Genomic DNA, 17,053 nt, shown 5'->3' on the forward strand with positions numbered 1-17,053 from the left:
GAAGAGGGAGACTTTGCGGAGGCGTGCAACTTCACTGAAGCGTGAGACTTCGTGAAGGCGCGAAACTTCACTGAAGCGTGAGACTTCGTGAATGTGTGAGATTTCACTGAAGCGTGAGACTTCGTGAAAGCGTAAGACCCCATTGAAGCGTGAGACTTCATGGAAGCGTGAGATTTCATCGTCGTTTACCCTAGGGCAACGACAGGGAACATTGGTTTAGTTGGATACGTGTGTGTTGGGAGGACGATACATTGTTTGACTAACCTTATCACCTAACTTCATATGTTGAGATTATGATGATTTGATGTTGATGAACATCGTTAGGTATTAATGATTGAACTGTGTAGGAGATTCGAGAACATGCTATGTATATACCTTAGAGTAGGCAATACATAACTTATATGTATATATATACAACATATGTATATATCCCCTTTATCACAAGTTGATTGTATATCTATTGTATTCTGTAAGTTGACCCTAGCGCCTTGGCTTTGTTTGTATGTTTGTGTTTGGGCGGTCGGCCTGCTGCCAGGCGTCTGTCAGCCGGTTCGTGATGATTCGTTGTGCGGGAAAGACCCGGAGCAGAACGACTATTACTGAAGCTTTCGACGAGGACCCGGACTTCATGCCTGATCGAGGGAGGGTCGATGATAGTAGTGTGGGGTATGGGTGGTTAGAGTCTTTTGGAGTTGGTTGTTACTGTAATAGCTCTGATTCGTTTTGCTTTTGGGACAGGGTAGGTTCCCGATGCATGGCTTTTTGTGTGGTTCTCTTACGGAGGGATCACAGTGAGTCAGTCGGACCATAGTGGTCTTTGCTTAGGCCATTTTGAGGCCGACTTTCTCCTAGTGGTTTGTAATTATACTTTTTCTCACTCACACTTCTGGATCTGTAAATATTTGCCTACGGGCACACTACTTTGGAGTCACTGCGAGTGTGTGGGGCGTGGAAGTGCAGCTGAGGCTGTACATGTTTATATTTGATGTATATCGGTTAGTTTAGTAGTTGGGTTTTGTCTTTACTTCCTTATCGTTTTGATTTAAAGGAAAGAAAACGAAAAAAAATTACCTGTTTTCCGCGTAAAGATTATTTTTGGTTACTAAAGTGACACCTGGAAATTGGGGTGTTACATTCCTCACTTTCTTCCACTTGTGCTTCAACAATTCCTCTTCCATGTTCAGCTACCTTGTTAGCTAACTTTCCCAATTGATCCTCCAAGTTCTTGATGGAAGCCTCAGTATTCTTTTGATGAATCATTGATAATTGCATGAATTGCACCAAGGTATCCTCAAGCTTAGAAATCCTATCCTCTTCAAAGGCATAGTATGTCTGAGATGATTGAAACATTTTGAAAGTAGTGATTCAGAAGCTTCTTGTTGCTTCTCCACTTGAACTAGCTAACTAACACAAGAGATTAGTAACAACAAGGAAAGTTAAACTGAAAACAAAAACTATACACTATATTCACAATCATTCAAGAATGAAAACTATTGCAATTAGTATTGGCACACCTCCCCGGCAACGACGCCATTTTGTTGAAAGATTTTTTTACCACTCTACGTTTGAATCTCTCAAGACTCAATTGTAGTATAGTAAAGGGTTTTGTCGTATCCACCGGGAGGTGTAACACTATGTCATTCAATAGTTGACAAACTTAAATGATGGAATCATAAGAGATTGATTGTTTATACATGAAACTAAATGAAAAGCAAATAAACTAACAGAGAAACAACAGATATGAGGAATTGTTGGGATTAGACTTCATTGTTTGACCTTTTTGCATTCTAGTGATTCAAATACATAACATGTTCAAGCATATGATTCATCTACACCAATTCAACCCTACGTCATCGATGTCTTGCATGAGTGGATATCAATAACTCTCTAATCCTAAACATTGATGTCTCACATGATTAAGAAAGAAAGTTATCATGAAGTTTGGGTGTTTAGTGACTAACAAACCTAACTCTATGGCTAGCAATTAAGATTATTAGGTGATTAACTCTAGTTCGGACTCAAACGTTGTAGCTTCCGCTCACAAGTCGAATCAAACAAAATACCATAGGTGATCAATCTAAGATATAACATGAAGATCAAGAGAAAACCACTAAATCAACAACTAGAAACATGCTTTACATTGAAGAGAATCACATAGAGAGCATAGGTATCATACAACTACATCAAATCCCAACAAAAGAGAGATTAGCTATCCATTTTCATGGGAAATGGATAGCTTTACAAATAAAGAAGAAGAATTAGAAGAACCGAAACCGTCGCGATGTCTCGCCGCCGAATCCGATACCCAAACCTCTTCTCTAGCCTCCTAAGCCTCTCTCCTTGTCTCTCAAGTGTTTCCCTCTGTTAGGGTTCTATTCTCCTCAAGTTCTCTCCACCAGATTCTTAAGAGAAGCTTTTTATATTGAAAAAACGCAGTACAGGGCGCTGGGCGGCCTGTTTTGGGCGCTGGGCGGCCAGATAACTTCAGGGGAAGGTTTCTTGCACCGCCTTGGGCACTGGGCGGCCTCTGCAGGCCGCTGGGCGCCCAGTACATCTTCAAAATCCATTTTTCTTGCCAAAACATGCCCTCTTCCTTGAATCTTCAATCCTACAATACAAGTTGAGATTAAAATCAAAGTTTAGCACATCTTAGCCTAAAGTTCACCTATCAATAAGTTCTAATCAAAAAAAGTAGGATTTGATCAAGATTTATCATGAATTCATAAGGATAAATGCCTAAGTTACTCATCGAAATTAGGTAAAATTGGCACTTAGCAGTGCGGCCTTGCCGGTTTGGTCCCGGCGAGGACTTACAGTTGTTAGGGACCCAATGGCCATATAGGTTTACCCAGACTTATGCCTAGTTTTATTCTCGCCCATATTTCGGGGAGGTCTCGTTTCCCATATTTCAGGGAGACTTTTGGGATAAGCAGCTTATCCTGGGATAAGTAGCTTATCCGCACACATGGCCAACGAGAGGTCAGCGATTCGCGCCGGACTTTCCGGAGCAATCCCCAGACATCAAGGTCGTGTTGGGATTGCCACCTTCAGGGAATTTTTCCCACCGGGCGAACGTGACATGTTAGTTGAGTTGCTATCTGGGTAGCAGCGGTTCGCGTCGGACTTTTCCGGAGCGATCCCCAGACATCAAGGTCCTGTTGAGATCGCCACCTTCAGGGAATTTTTCCCACCGGGCGACCGTCTTATTATAGTCGAGCTTGGAGTATTGCTTGAGAATATCCTTTTGTATTTGATTTGTGAAAGATTTTACATCGAGGGATGCCTCGTTAAAAAACTCCCGTGTCGGAAAAAAAGAGTGCATCTTTATTTTTGGTCCTAATTTTTTGGTTCCTTTGTTGCGTCCTCGCTCCTGCTTTCTACATGCTTCCGCTTCCAGCCCCTCAGGTCAAAGTATCACTCCCATCACCTCATCTTTCGAGCCCGACGTGCTCGCCACCCACTCATTGATATTGCAGGATTGGTTTCTTTCCCTGCCCGCCTCGTGGTAATGAGGGACTTCTCCTATCTTGCCTTTCTGCTTGTCGCGCTTGGATGTCCTTGACTTGAAAGCTACCGAGCCCACCGGCTTCCAATATCTTGCCTCTCTTTTACCTTTTCATGGGCGGCAACTCACTGGGCTCCCTCTCCTCGCCTTCTGCTTGTCTTTAGACCGTTCGCGCGCCCTGTTACCGCTTTTCCCGTCGCTGCCTTGCTGGATGATTCGCTGATCCATTCCTTGAATTGCCACACCTTTTCTCTTTTGTTCATCTCGCCCTGTATTCAAGAGATTCGGCTTCCTAAACATTGGCAATCCCCAAAGCGTTGGGTCCTTCGGACTCCAGCTAAAGAGGTCAAAATTGTCTTCTACTAGCTTCTCTAGGCGCCTCTCTTGGCTGACCGTCAGCCTGGGCTCGATCGCCAGCACCCCTCTGCTGAACTTATACGCCTCTAAATCCGCGATCACACCTGCCAACGCTCTTCTGCATGAGCGTCCGTGAACTGTCCATCCCTGCCCGTCCTACCATCTATCCTAACCTGTCCTTGGTTGCTCCCTGACCTTGCTATTCTCCCGTCAATCATCTGCTTCAATCTCCCCTGTATGTCTTGATTACCTTGGATGACCTCAACCTCATGACACCTGTGTCCCTCGCCAGCTCCCTTTTTTCCATACAGACTGAGACAGTTGTTATAACACTCTCTCGCCCTCCTCTGATCAACCATAATCTTTCCCACTCTTCCGCACATCAGCGGATATTTCACCGCCAGGTGAGCTGTCGAAATCACCGCGCAGAGGCGATTGAGCGTGTTCCTTCCAATGATGATGTTGTATGATAATACGACCTGCAACACAAGATACCTTACGAGGAGGAGCTTGGCGTTCTCGTCGACACCAAAAATTGTGTCCAAATCTATATATCCGCGTACCCAGACTTGCTCGCCCGAGAAGCCTACCAACGTTCCTGTGTAGGGCATCAAATCTTTGTCCGTCGGTCCCAATTGATCAAATGCATCGCCGTAGATAATGTCGGCAGAGCTCCCCTGGTCTAAAAGAATTCGCCGCACATTGAAACTGTTGATCCTTATCATCACAACCAAAGGATCATCCTTGTGCGTTTTGATCCCCTCAAAATTCGTTGATGATATCACAATATCTGGATGTTGGAAACCAAATGGGGTCTCATACTGTTGTACCGATGTCACTGCTCTCACGTGCCTTCGTCTCGCCGAGGCCGTGTCTCCGCCTCCACCAAAGCCACCCGCGATTGTGTTTATTGTCCCAACTGGCGGCTCAAGATCCTCATTAAACGTTTCTTCCGCCCCCTTCTTCCTTGTCGCCAGTGTTTCCTTTTTGTCAGTGGCTGGCATACGGCGGCGGTCGTCCCGCCTGCGGTCATCCTGCTGGCGGCCCCCTTTGTACCGGTTTCCCTGCTGTCGCTCTCCATTCCACCTATCGCTGCGGTCATTCATCTGCGACCGCCCCGCCCGAATGAGTCTCTCAATTTCGTTTTTCAGTGTAAAGCAATCCCTCATGTCATGGCCTGCTGAACGGTGATACTCGCACCACTTTGTTTTATCCAACGCCGCTCGAGGCGGGTCGATCTCTTTCTCGCCTTCCTCAACTGCCTGGGTCGCCTTGACCTCACGAAGTAGCTCCGTCAAATGTGCATTTAGACTATTCCCTGACTACTCTCGCCGAAGAGAGTCAGCCTGATGCCACGATCTGCGGCACTCGAAATTTTTCCTCTTAGGGTACAATGGCTCCTTCACAGCTTTTTCCCATGACCTCACTTTCCTGTCTCGCCTCTTGCTGCCCTTTCCTATCTCCTTACTCTGTTTTCCTTCTGGCGATGTGTCCCTCTGTTCGCCATCCTTCTCCTTTTTCGCGCGCCTTCGCTTGAAAGCATAATCCTCCTCGTCCAGAATGTAGGTGCTCGCTCGCGCGCGGATCTTTGCCATGGGCCGACCTGGCTTATGGCTCAGTTTTCTATTCAGCTTCCCCGGCTGCAACCCGTTCTTGAAGGCACGCGCACAAGCATGCAGCTCTGATTCCACAATCTTGACGGACGCCGCGCTGAATCGTTTCACGTACTACTTCAGAGTGTCGCCCTCGGACTGGCGGACATTAAACTGATCCTCAATTGTTACCTGCTTGGTTTTACTGGCGGAAATCTGGACGAGGAACTTTGATGAGAAATCACAAAAATTCGTGATCGATCCTCGGGGTAGAGTTGTGAACCACGCCATGGTTGTGCCTTTGAATGTAGTTGGAAACATTCTACACTTTACTGCGTCGGAAGCGGCACTAATTACCATTTTTGTGTTAAAAACTAGAAGATGCTCCTTGGGATCAGCTTTCCCGCTATATGTCTCAAGGACAATATTCTTCATGTTATCCGGGATAGCCACCTCCCTCACCGCCGCCGAGAACGGTTCAAATTCAGCCACGGCTTCTGCTTCGCGCTCCCCTTCATCCTGTTGCTCGTAACGATAATATTCCAACTGTTCCTGTAAGTAATCGTTTCGCTGTCGTATATCATCGAATCTACGGACCAAGCGCCTCCAATCTTGTCCAGAGATCGGTGCTTGAGGTGCCGGAATCTCCTCTTCCGAAGCTCCGGGGGAATGCATCGGTGACCTCTGCTGCTCCGGTGAAGTTGGCGGAGAAGGTATTGGAGGCGTTGGAGAAGGAGGAGGTGGAGGTGGAGGCGGAGGAGTTAACTGATCTGTTTCTTCACGGTGAACCTGCTCGTGTTGCGGCCCGTCTCTCACGCGACGTGGAGGTGAACCGCGCTGCCGCGCCTGATCTTCGTCGCGTCGTCGACGACGTGTCTCCATCGATCTTTGCTAGTGAGACGAAGAACTCGACCAAAAATCTAAAAACCGAAGAAAATCACACAGAGAATCGAACTTCTCTGGATCAAATCACAATCCATGTAGTCCGGGAATCGAACTCTACCGTTCCCCACAGACGGCGCCAAATGTTCTATGCAAGAACATAGAGATGAGGTATAGTACCTAGAGTGTAAGGAACGTGATGTGAGATTCCTAGAGAGAATGAGAGCGTAACCGCTTTAGAGAGAGAAAGTAACTGAATTTCAATCTTGTTATTTCTCAAATGAGCTAAGAGTCCTTTACAATTGGTATTCATCCTCTATTTATAGATGTGGAGTTGGGCTTGACGCCTCTAACCTTTCCTATTGGGCCGGTTGGGCCTCGGGGAGGAGGCCCAAATCCCTGGTCCGCTCATCGCCCTAAGTTGGCGCTCCTGGGCGAGGGACCCTGGGGTCTCGAAAATCGTCCTCAAACTTCAAAATTAGCAAAAAACGGCCTCCAACTATACATGTTGTTGCACTTATGGTTTGCCGTTTGCCTTCCGTGAGAAAACTAAGGTGATAAGCTAATGTGGCTCCCTCACGCGTGTCTCACTTTCTTCAGAGAGCTTGATGACTGGACAAGTCACCTGCTTCTCACATGACTCTAAAAGGGTTCCATAGTGAAGAAGACGATGGAGGAGAGAGATGACCGTTGGAGCCTTCCAGAGTTACGTGAGAAACATGTGACTTGTCCAGTCATCAAGCTCTTTGATGAAAGTCACGTGAGACGCGCGTGAGGGAGCCACATCAGCTTCTCACGTTAGTTTTCTCACTGAAGGCAAACGGTAGACCAAAAGTGCAACAACAGGTATAGTTGGAGGACATTTTTTGCTAATTTTAAAGTTTGGGGACGATTTTCACAAGAATGCAATAGTTGGGCGACCAAAAGTGCAATTAAGCCAAACAAAACTAGAGACATGCATAGAAACAAGAGAGTATCATAAGCTTCAAAACAAGTTAAGATTGAAGTCTAACACTGAAGATGAAAAAGACAACTTCGTAAAATGATATTGAAAAGAATTTACGATTCTAATTACCACTACTAGAAAACACTCAAATTAGGACGGAATTTTGCGACGGAAAATAATTCCGTCCCAAAATAATTAAGTTGTGACGGATTTGGCGACACTTTCTCGTCGCTAAGTTTTTTTAGAACATTAATTTATCATTTTGGGACGGAATATGAATTTTGTCACAATTTAGGGACGAAATTAGGTAAATCGTCGCAAATTTGCGACGAACAAATCAATTCCGTCCCAATTGAAATATTTATTTTGGAGGGAAACAAGGCGCCAATTTTGGGGACGCAATAATTTAATTATTCCGTCCCAATTTGTGACGGAATTAGCAATAATTATCTGTCACAAATGTTTTTTGAAAATATAATCTTTTTTTGGGACGAAGTTTGTATTCTGTCACAATTTAGTGACGCAGTTATATACACCGTCGCAATGTGGGGACGCAATTTATATTCTGTCCCAACTTTGAATATTTAGTTTTGGAGGGAAACTAAGGCGCCAATATTGGGACGCAATAATTTAATTATTCCGTCCCAAATGGTGACGGAGTTAGCAATAATTATGCATCACAAATGTTTTTTGGAAATATAATCTTTTTTTTGGGACGGAGTTTGTATTCCGTCACAATTTAGTGACACAGTTGTATATACCCATCCTTGAACTTTGAGCATTATGGGGAAGGTAAAAAATGAAGTGTAGATATTTTAGTGAGTATGATGGATGTAGATGCTCTTATTTCACTTAACTCGCGGGTTGCATTCGCTGATCAAGATTTCTTACATATTAAAAATTTAATTAAAAGTGCAAAGAGAATAAGTTTTTAATATTGTTATTTGATGATATAAATATTTTTTTTTATATTTTACATTTTTTAATAACTAATAAATATTTATTTTTTATTTTACTTTTTATTTTTATTACTTGGTCAGTAGCATACAAGCGTGTTAAGCCTACTTATATTTTAGAAAACATAAAGATTGAGATCATAAAATTGGTGTGTCGTCTCATTCTATTTTATCTTTACATTCTTATTTGCATTAATTAAACTACTATTTTAATTAATTATTTTTTAGTAGTAGATTACTTGATCGAAGTAATGATGTATGGTTATAGTAAATGGATACTTCATTGGACCGCTCCTCTTTAGAAGAACTTTGTCTTCTCATATTTTATTGATCATGTAAGCACCGAAGGTGGGTGGTTACACGCAAGGGAACCATACCCAAAGGTTCGAGTATCAGAGACATTAAGATGTTTGGAGTGTCAAGATCAAAGATAGTGTTTAATCCGTAGCAATGAGATGCTTGACCTACCCTATGAGGTGTACTCGTGATTTGGACGAGCTTAAAAGTTTCAAGGCATGTGTTCGGGGTTCTCCCCAAGCATGGGTTTGAGGAATGCTTCCCCAAAAAATTTCATTATTTCCACCCCTCTACAAACCCTAAAATTGTTATTGACTCACTCAACAATATTTTAAAAAAATTAATTCCTAAAATGCCCTTAAATAAAAATAATCACCATCTAATATTGTGTTGGTTTAACACGCATTAATTAAAAAATGCTATCAACTGTTATGTTTATTTCTCAAGCTCTCTCCCCCTCTTTGTATTAAGGGTTGAAGTACACATTGTACTCCATTTAATGCATTATTTTAGCTTATTAAAAAAAATAACTTACATATTAACACCATTTCCCTACTGGGAAAAAAAACACAATTTCTGAATTTCTCAACACTTTCATTTGTAGTGGGTGTGTGAGAGTTGCTAGAGCTCTTTTAAAAAAATATCTGAAAATTGCCTCAAAAGCCCTAAACCCTAATTCTATCTTATCCTTCACCTATCATCCTCTGCTGTCACATCGCCCTTCTTCTTCTCTCTTCCTCTGCTCTCGATTCCACCACCTCCACTTTTGCCTCGCCTTCCACCTCGATTCTGCCGCCCCTCACCCTTGTCGTCTCCGTCTACAATGGCCGCAAGTGGCTCACCTGAGGCTTCTGCGCCGCCAAGCTAATGGGTCGTATCCTCTTCACTGTTCACCTCAACAACGCCCTATGTCGCCCCAACACCATCAACATCGGGTTGCTCATGCTTGCTAGGATCCGCGGTTCGTGTTCCAGTTCATTGACCAATCAGAGTGCAGCTCTATGGTTTCCCAGATTAAGGGGAATATCAGACAACCCGTTTGCAAGTCGAGTTCGGTTCTAGACGAACCTACAGATCCCCGTGAGTGGAATTTAGTTCAAAATTACTCACTCTATCTGCTATTGTGACCCATGTGTGTGAACCTTTCCGTTTTTGATTTCTTCATTTTCCTTTGTTTTTAATATTGTAATAGGACTGTGACTGCTTGTAAAATGTATACTGATAATCCATATTAACCCATCAGATACATGCATGTGTGTAATTTCATTCCTCCTTTCTGAATTTATTTTATTTAATATATGTAAGTATTACGGCTCAATGTTCAATTCTTAAAATGGGTGATTAGTATTGGGCAATAGTGTTTTGGTCATCCAGTTCTACTTTTTTAGGACTGTAAAGGAATGAAATAGACCACTTCATTGCCATCAATTCCATCAGATCATGATGCAGTCCCGAGTAAAATGGATTTGAGCATAAGTTAGTGACATTTGGGGTTATTGAACTAGTTCACTAGAAATGCATAAATCAAATTGCATTTTTGTTTAAACTATTTTGTCTTCATTTTAGGTGGTTCAAAACTGCAACTATTGGTGCAGCTTGCTTCAAATCTCTGGCATTAAGGTCTAGATCATTTTCTGTCATTGTAAGGATTTGTCTTTCTAGATTTGGTCTTTGACCCTTTGCAGTACTTCATTAATTCCATTGGTGCTCTCATAATTCTCTGATTCTATGATTTTTTATGAGTACTCAGGCTATGTCTCTGTCTTGGGTCATTTGCAAAGTTGAGTTAACAGAAGTAATGATGAACACTCCCACAATGGGGGACTTCTTCTATGCTCTCATCTTTCTATGCTTTCACTTGATTAACATGAAAAATGAAGCTTAACCTCAACTTTCATGTTTCAGCTTGTGCACTCATCTTTCATGGTTCATGATCATCAAAGCAATGATGGCTGCCCATGATATCCTGCTGGAGGACCTGAGAAGAATTAGGAAAGGAATTAACCAAGCTACTGGTGATTTTGACTGGAATTACTTTTAAACCAGTTGTAACCAAATCATTCAATGATACTTCACCAGCACATGCGGAAATTACTGATGATGAAGCACCACTTCAACTGTCTAACAGCGTGCAAATCAGTGCTGAGGTCTGACATTCTAGCAACATTAATGCTTCATTATCTGTTCTTTCTTGATATTTTAGACTTATTTCTCGTTTGATACTTTCTTCTTCCTTCAACAGTAATCTAAACAATATATCAATCATATTATTGTGGATTCCTTTCAACTTTTTCTTGGGATGATATATTAAACTCCAGTCTGTTGGGAATCAGCTCTTATATCTATGGAATACATTTCTGCAATTCCAAGATTTTATTTAAGTTTATTTTAGAGTAATTACAATCCATTTTGCCTGATAATTTTGGTGTATAATGCGTCATTCATGCTTGCATTGCTTGTTCGATTGGGTCTTTTCTTATTTAATTTTGATCAGCCTATCTTAGTTTGCTGGTTGTTTCCTAAAACATGTTTATTTGTTTCTTCAGATATGGAGCTTTACCATGAAGTCTGTGTGCTGTAAACATAAGGCAACAGGGGAGCATGCTATGAGACGATGTGAGTTCTTCCATGTGTAGAATTTGCTCCTTTAATTGCCAAATCTTTGGGTAGGAGATAAGCTTGTAATGTGAACCTATGTAGTTCCTTCATAAGTTTCTTTTGGTATTTTGGCTAACTGATTGTGTCTATCTATTCATCATAATTTTGAACACAAAATGTGGCATATTGTGGATCCACCTCATCAATTTTTCTTAGATATATAATTATATATCGGTGTTTGAGATAAATTAAAGCAAATAAGTGGACTGATGTTTGCCCAAGGAAAGGATTTGTTGTCATATTTGCATTTTGGTATCAGTTTATACTGCACATTGATTGGACTGACCCGAATAATTTTTTTTTTTAAAAAGTTCAAATTAGCGACGGAATATTCCGTCCCCAAACATACTTCACAGCTCAGTGACGGAATATGCCCATCGCACAATTTGGGACGGACTATGTTATTTTCCATTCCGTCACAGGAAAATATTTTTTCTGTCACCCATTCCGTCACAATAGCATTACCATAAAAAATGTAACTTACTGTATTCCGTCCCAAAAGTGCGTGTAAGGCCCAAGTTTTAACGCTTTGGATAAGTGAATAAAATAAATAAGTTATTTGATTAAGATAAATTTGGGAAGGAAAGAGGTTCAGGAAAAGTCCAAGAATGTATCGAAAAACCGAAAGAGTTATAGCACGACTAACATACGCTTAATCCTAGGTCGAAGGTATTAGTGAATAGTTAATTTACGCTTTAGGACACGATGGAAACTAATTCCAAAAATCCTCAGAGAAATGTTAGAACTTCTCTTTTCCGTCCTTAAACAACCATTTCGATGCGAAATCCTGGAATGTACGAACGTCAAATTCCAATTCTCGGAAGTTTGCCGAAACGGAATCCCTGATAGTTCGGAAAACCTAAGATCGACAGACGATGAAGACTTTTTCTATCCGGAAACTCAAACGAAGATTCCACCCGCGTTCTCCTACATCTCTCATCATTCCTAATCTTTCTTCAGAAGGAAGTTTTCTCATCCGACGATCACTGCAAAAAGTAGTTTTTCGGGATAAACCGACTTACACCGACTTATGCCGATTTTGGATCTTTTGGTTTAATTCCAAGAATTCTATTTTGAGTTCTGGAATTCTGTCGCCAGAACCTATCTTAGAATGCGCAGAGGAACGCGCAGGAAAAATCGGAATCGCAAAAAAATCATTTTTCCGTTTTTTTCCAAAACCTATAAATAGTTGAAAAATTAGATTTTTTTCACAAAACCCATTTTCCCCACCCCCCAAAGCCGCGAGTTTCTAGAGAGAGAGAGAGATCCGGATCTTCGTCGATTCTTGCCCGTTTGCTTCACCGTTCGTCACTAATCGAAGACCTCGAGGTAGGTAATCTATACTCTCCTTCGAATCGTCGTTTCTGTCCATTTCTCCTGCGACTTTCTGAGTTCAAAATTTTGAGGTTTTTGAAAAACTGTTCAAATCAGTTGATTTCAGCGTCTAAACTTCTTCCCTGCATGCTCCTGAGCGTGTTCTGCGGATTAGATTTTGTCAAATGTCGACGAAATGCCGCCGGGATCAATTTCTACCCTAAATACCCATTTTTCGCCAAAGTCGCAACCTTTACGCTCTAATCTATCGACTTGGCTTAGTGCTAGTAGGATTTGTCGTCATAAACGTCGTTGTGGACGTCCCCATCCAATTTGTTTTTCAAAAATCCAATTTTGAAATTCTGAGCTAAAAATAATGACCAAACTACCCCTATATCAGTTTTCGATCCGAAAATTTTTCCGAGCCTAGAACCGTCTTAGTTACGGCTTATGTTAACCTAGGAACCAAGTTTGATCGAAGAAAAATCGACCCTCCCAATTAAGGAAAGTGGCCGAGAGCTATATCAAGGGGGGAGGAGAATCCGATTTTTCGAAAACTTGTCTTAACGCGTTAGATTGTCGTACCACGGAGGTAGTAGTGTACTGTGTAACCCTAGGACTCTTTGATTGCTGAGTTTCTGACTCTTGGTGTTGATTTCTGTGATTTTTGCTTAAGGTTCGTTTGAGGAGATTCCAAGAAACCAAGGAGAAGAGCTTGAAGAACATTTGGAGGAGGAAGCTGGAAGACCCACCGGTGAGGGCTACTCTCTGAATTACTAGATAATGCTTTAGGTGTCGATGAAATTCGACTTGATTTATGTGTTATGCACCTAATTGCTAAATGTCTGAAATGATTTCTGAGGCTTCGGCCGAACTTGTTGAGTACTTGATGCCATGATATTGTGTGCTAAATGATTCACATGCTATGTGCTACATGGTTAACTTAGGATGTGTTGGAATATGCTGTTTATGTCTTTTGGTTGAGCTGTTTCAATGATGCTATTCCACTTGTACCTGAGATTCTGAAAAGTGAGGATTACGGGCAGGTCATGCCGAATTTTTATGAGATTTTGAGAGAGTTTTAAAAGGACGAACGGAGTTCGGACCTTGTCATGCTCCAATGGATCGAGACCTTCTCAGGGAATTACTTGGGTTTATGGGAACTTTGAACTCATAGGGAATACGATAAGACTAAAAAGAGCTATTTTTATAAAGAAATTCATAAGATATTAAACAACCTCTAAACCTTTAAATAAAGATAACAATCTCGGATGCAAGCTTTGGATTGAAGTTTAGTTTTGGAAAATGAGAAGTGTCGTCGGATCCAAGTGTTGGGAAGATTTCGAGTTTTGGGTATGTTGATACTCATTCGCTCTGGGAGCAGTTTGTTTAGCCATCCAAGGGATGAGCCGAGAAGCTTCACGGAGGTGTGAGACCTTGTGAATGCGTGATACTCCACTGAGGCGTGAGACCTTGTGGAAAGCATGGATCTTCACTGAGGCGTGAGACCTCGTGAACAGCATGATACTTCATTGAAGCGTGAGACTTCGTGCAAGTGTGTAAATTCACTGAGGCGTGAGACCTTGTGAAAGCATAAAACTTCACTGAAGCGTGAGACTTTGTGAATGTGTGAGACTCCACAGAAGCGTGAGACTTCGTGAGAGCATTGATGACTCGAAGAGTTGTCGTGAGTGGTTGCACTCTTTTGTTTATGATTAATTGTATTTTGTCGCAGAATCGACATTTACCTTAGGGTATTCTTTTAGAGACTTTAAGTTAATCTAGAACACGTGGCGACGTGTCGGGTGAGGTCGGAGACGTTGTTTGGCTAATCACTTGCATTCATGCACTCATTTTGAGGTTAATACACGGCGTGATACCGGACCTCGGTGGATTCCAAAATGGTCATAAGACCCGGATTTCCATATTTAGGACACTACGGTGGTCCTCAGTAGCAGACGGAATGGCAGACCTACGGGTTCACTGCTGATCTGACTACTTTTGTGTGGTGTAAGAGACACGCGAGCAGGAAGGTACCCACCGTGGCTGGTGTTAGGGCCGTCTCGTTGATGTCCATCCTTCTTCCGGAATGCATTTTGTTACCCAGCATTGCATTTCATGCAACATACATGCTAACTTAGTTGCTGAGTGTGATTGGTAACTGTTTATCCTATTTTTGAGGCATGCTACTTGTTTTTATGGCTCTTTATATTTATTGTGATACATGCAACCCTAGGAAGCTATCCCAAAACTTATAAGCCTGAGAGGCTAGTATTTATTATCCTATAATTATATCTGGTTTTATTAATTATATAATTCTTTGGAGTTGACCCTCGCGTCTGCTGTGTGTGTTTGGGCGGACTACGCCATTTGTCAGATGAGTATGGGGGATTGGTTTACCATGGTCAGCCCGTCAGGGGGGACCAGGTACGAGATGCTTGACCAAGACGACCCAGGTGCATGGGTGGTCGATCCCGAGGGCCACCGTGCGACCTACACCGGTCGGATCATGGAGGACCGTGTCGATCGATTCGGACGCTTGACGGAGGGAGTGATGAGGAGGCACATAGTGAGCTTCAACCTGCCTCCAGGAGTACACTGTGGACCCGGCTTGGGAGTACCTCCACCGCCACCATCTCCTCCAGATGATGAGGACCCTTCTGAGGAGTTGCCAGTAGGTGGGGCTTCGACGGAGTCTAGTCCGTCTACTGCTGCTGCTGTCGTTGCGGATCTCGTTCCGGGCCCCGAGCCCGAGAGTCCAGTGCGGGAGCGCATTAGGGTGGACAGAGAGGGCAGTGTTGAGTACGTCGACCTAGTCGTCCTGGATGCAGATTCGGATGACGACCGCGCTAGCATGTAGGATCGAGTGCTAGTGTGGGCTCCTCGGGTAGGGATAGTGTAGGAGTTGTGTCGATGCTCTGACCGTCATGCTTCCGTTTTGGGGACAGGGTAGTTTCCCTACCGGTAGCTTTTGTGTGGTTTCCTATGGAGATCACAGAGAGCTGGTTGGATTTAGGGGGTCTTTTCTTAGGCCGCTGGGCCAACTTGCTCTCAGTTTTTGTAGGTTAGTGTTGCGGACACAGTATCTTCATCTTGGACTGTACATATTGCCTTCGGGCGTTACTCTTTTCTGTCACCCGACACGAGGCATGTATATATAGTTGTATAGTAGTTCCTTTTATCTTCTGTTGGGGAGTTTTATTGCTTTTTGTCTTTAGTTATATTGTCGAAAAAAAATAATTCACGTTTTTCCGCTTAAAGTATTTTCTTTTGGTTACTAAAGTGACGCCACCGAAATCGGGGTGTTACATTTGTGGTATCAGAGCTTAGTCGAGTCTTTCGGGAGTCTTTGGGGAATAGGTCTTCTGTGCTAGGTTGTGTGACTCTGCAAAGAGTAAAAATTGATTGTCTGCCAAGCGATTTTTCGCTTAGAATTGTTTGAAGTTATTGCTTAATCATATTGTATAGTTATTTTGGATGCTATCTTATGATGAGCACTAACTGTTTGTTAATTTAGCAGAACATGGTGAACGCTAACCAACTAGCTGAGATGATGGCCACTATGGCCCAAGCTGTGACTGCACAGGCAAACGATAATGCTATGAGGCGTGCTGCTGAGGAGGCACGTGATCAGCACCAACGCCAGAGGGAAGTGACAATGGATCAGAACAGAGGCCTGAATGATTTTAGGAGACAGGATCCACCTAAGTTCTCGGGGGGTACGGACCCGGACAAAGCGGATCTCTGGATCCAGGAGATTGAAAAGATCTTCGGTGTATTGCAGACTGCTGAGGGGGCCAAGGTGGGAATGGCAACCTTTCTACTGTTGGGTGATGCTGAGTACTGGTGGAGAGGCGCCAGAGGAATGATGGAAGCAAACAACCTGGAAGTGAACTGGACTTCGTTTCGTGCTGCTTTTCTGGAAAAGTATTTTCCAGATAGTGCGCGGGACGAGCGTGAGTCGCAATTCCTGACACTTCGTCAGGGTAGCATGTCCATCCCGGAATATGCTGCCAAGCTGGAATCGTTGGCCAAGCACTTTCGATTCTTCCGCAATGGGGTCGATGAACCCTACATGTGCAAGTGCTTTGTGAATGGGCTGAGGCCCGATATTGAAGACTCGGTGAAACCGTTGGGGATCACTCGTTTTCAGACTTTGGTTGAGAAAGCCACTGAGGTGGAGATAATGAAGAACAGGAGACTGAACCGTGTTGGGACAGGAGGGCCGATGAGGTCGGGCTCTCAAAATTTTCAAGGCAGAGGGAGATTTCAGAGTAGGAAGCCGTATCAACGTCCTGCAGGTAGAGGAATTGCTTCAGGATCTTATAGGCCCATGGTGGGTACTGCTGGAGGTTCTGGAGGTCAGACTGTGAACAGGGAGATGACCTGTTACAGATGTGGGCAGCCTGGGCACTATGCCAATGCTTGTACTGACATGAGGCCCAAATGCTTTAACTGTAACAAGTTGGGGCATACTGCTGCTCAATGCAGAGCACCTAAGACAGAACCAGCTGTAAACACTGCTCGTGGGAAGCGTCCTGCTGCC

The 17,053-nt window shown here is 43.2% G+C and overlaps 1 long non-coding RNA gene across 3 annotated transcripts; it reads left to right on the plus strand.

Moving 5' to 3' along the window:
• The first annotated feature begins 9,192 nt into the window (after positions 1 to 9,192).
• Positions 9,193 to 11,487, plus strand: LOC130744435 (uncharacterized). 3 transcript variants are annotated; one of them, XR_009021500.1, is made up of 5 exons: positions 9,193 to 9,615; positions 10,102 to 10,177; positions 10,286 to 10,330; positions 10,441 to 10,682; positions 11,082 to 11,487. It is a non-coding gene; the product is annotated as an uncharacterized LOC130744435 (long non-coding RNA). The 3 variants fall into 3 exon arrangements; XR_009021499.1 differs by lacking the exon at positions 10,286 to 10,330 and having other exon boundaries at positions 9,195 to 9,615; XR_009021498.1 differs by lacking the exons at positions 10,102 to 10,177; positions 10,286 to 10,330 and having other exon boundaries at positions 9,204 to 9,615.
• The last annotated feature ends 5,566 nt before the right edge of the window (positions 11,488 to 17,053 follow it).

Source organism: Lotus japonicus, chromosome 3 (genome assembly GCF_012489685.1).
Source record: "Lotus japonicus ecotype B-129 chromosome 3, LjGifu_v1.2".
Lineage (NCBI taxonomy): Eukaryota > Viridiplantae > Streptophyta > Magnoliopsida > Fabales > Fabaceae > Lotus > Lotus japonicus.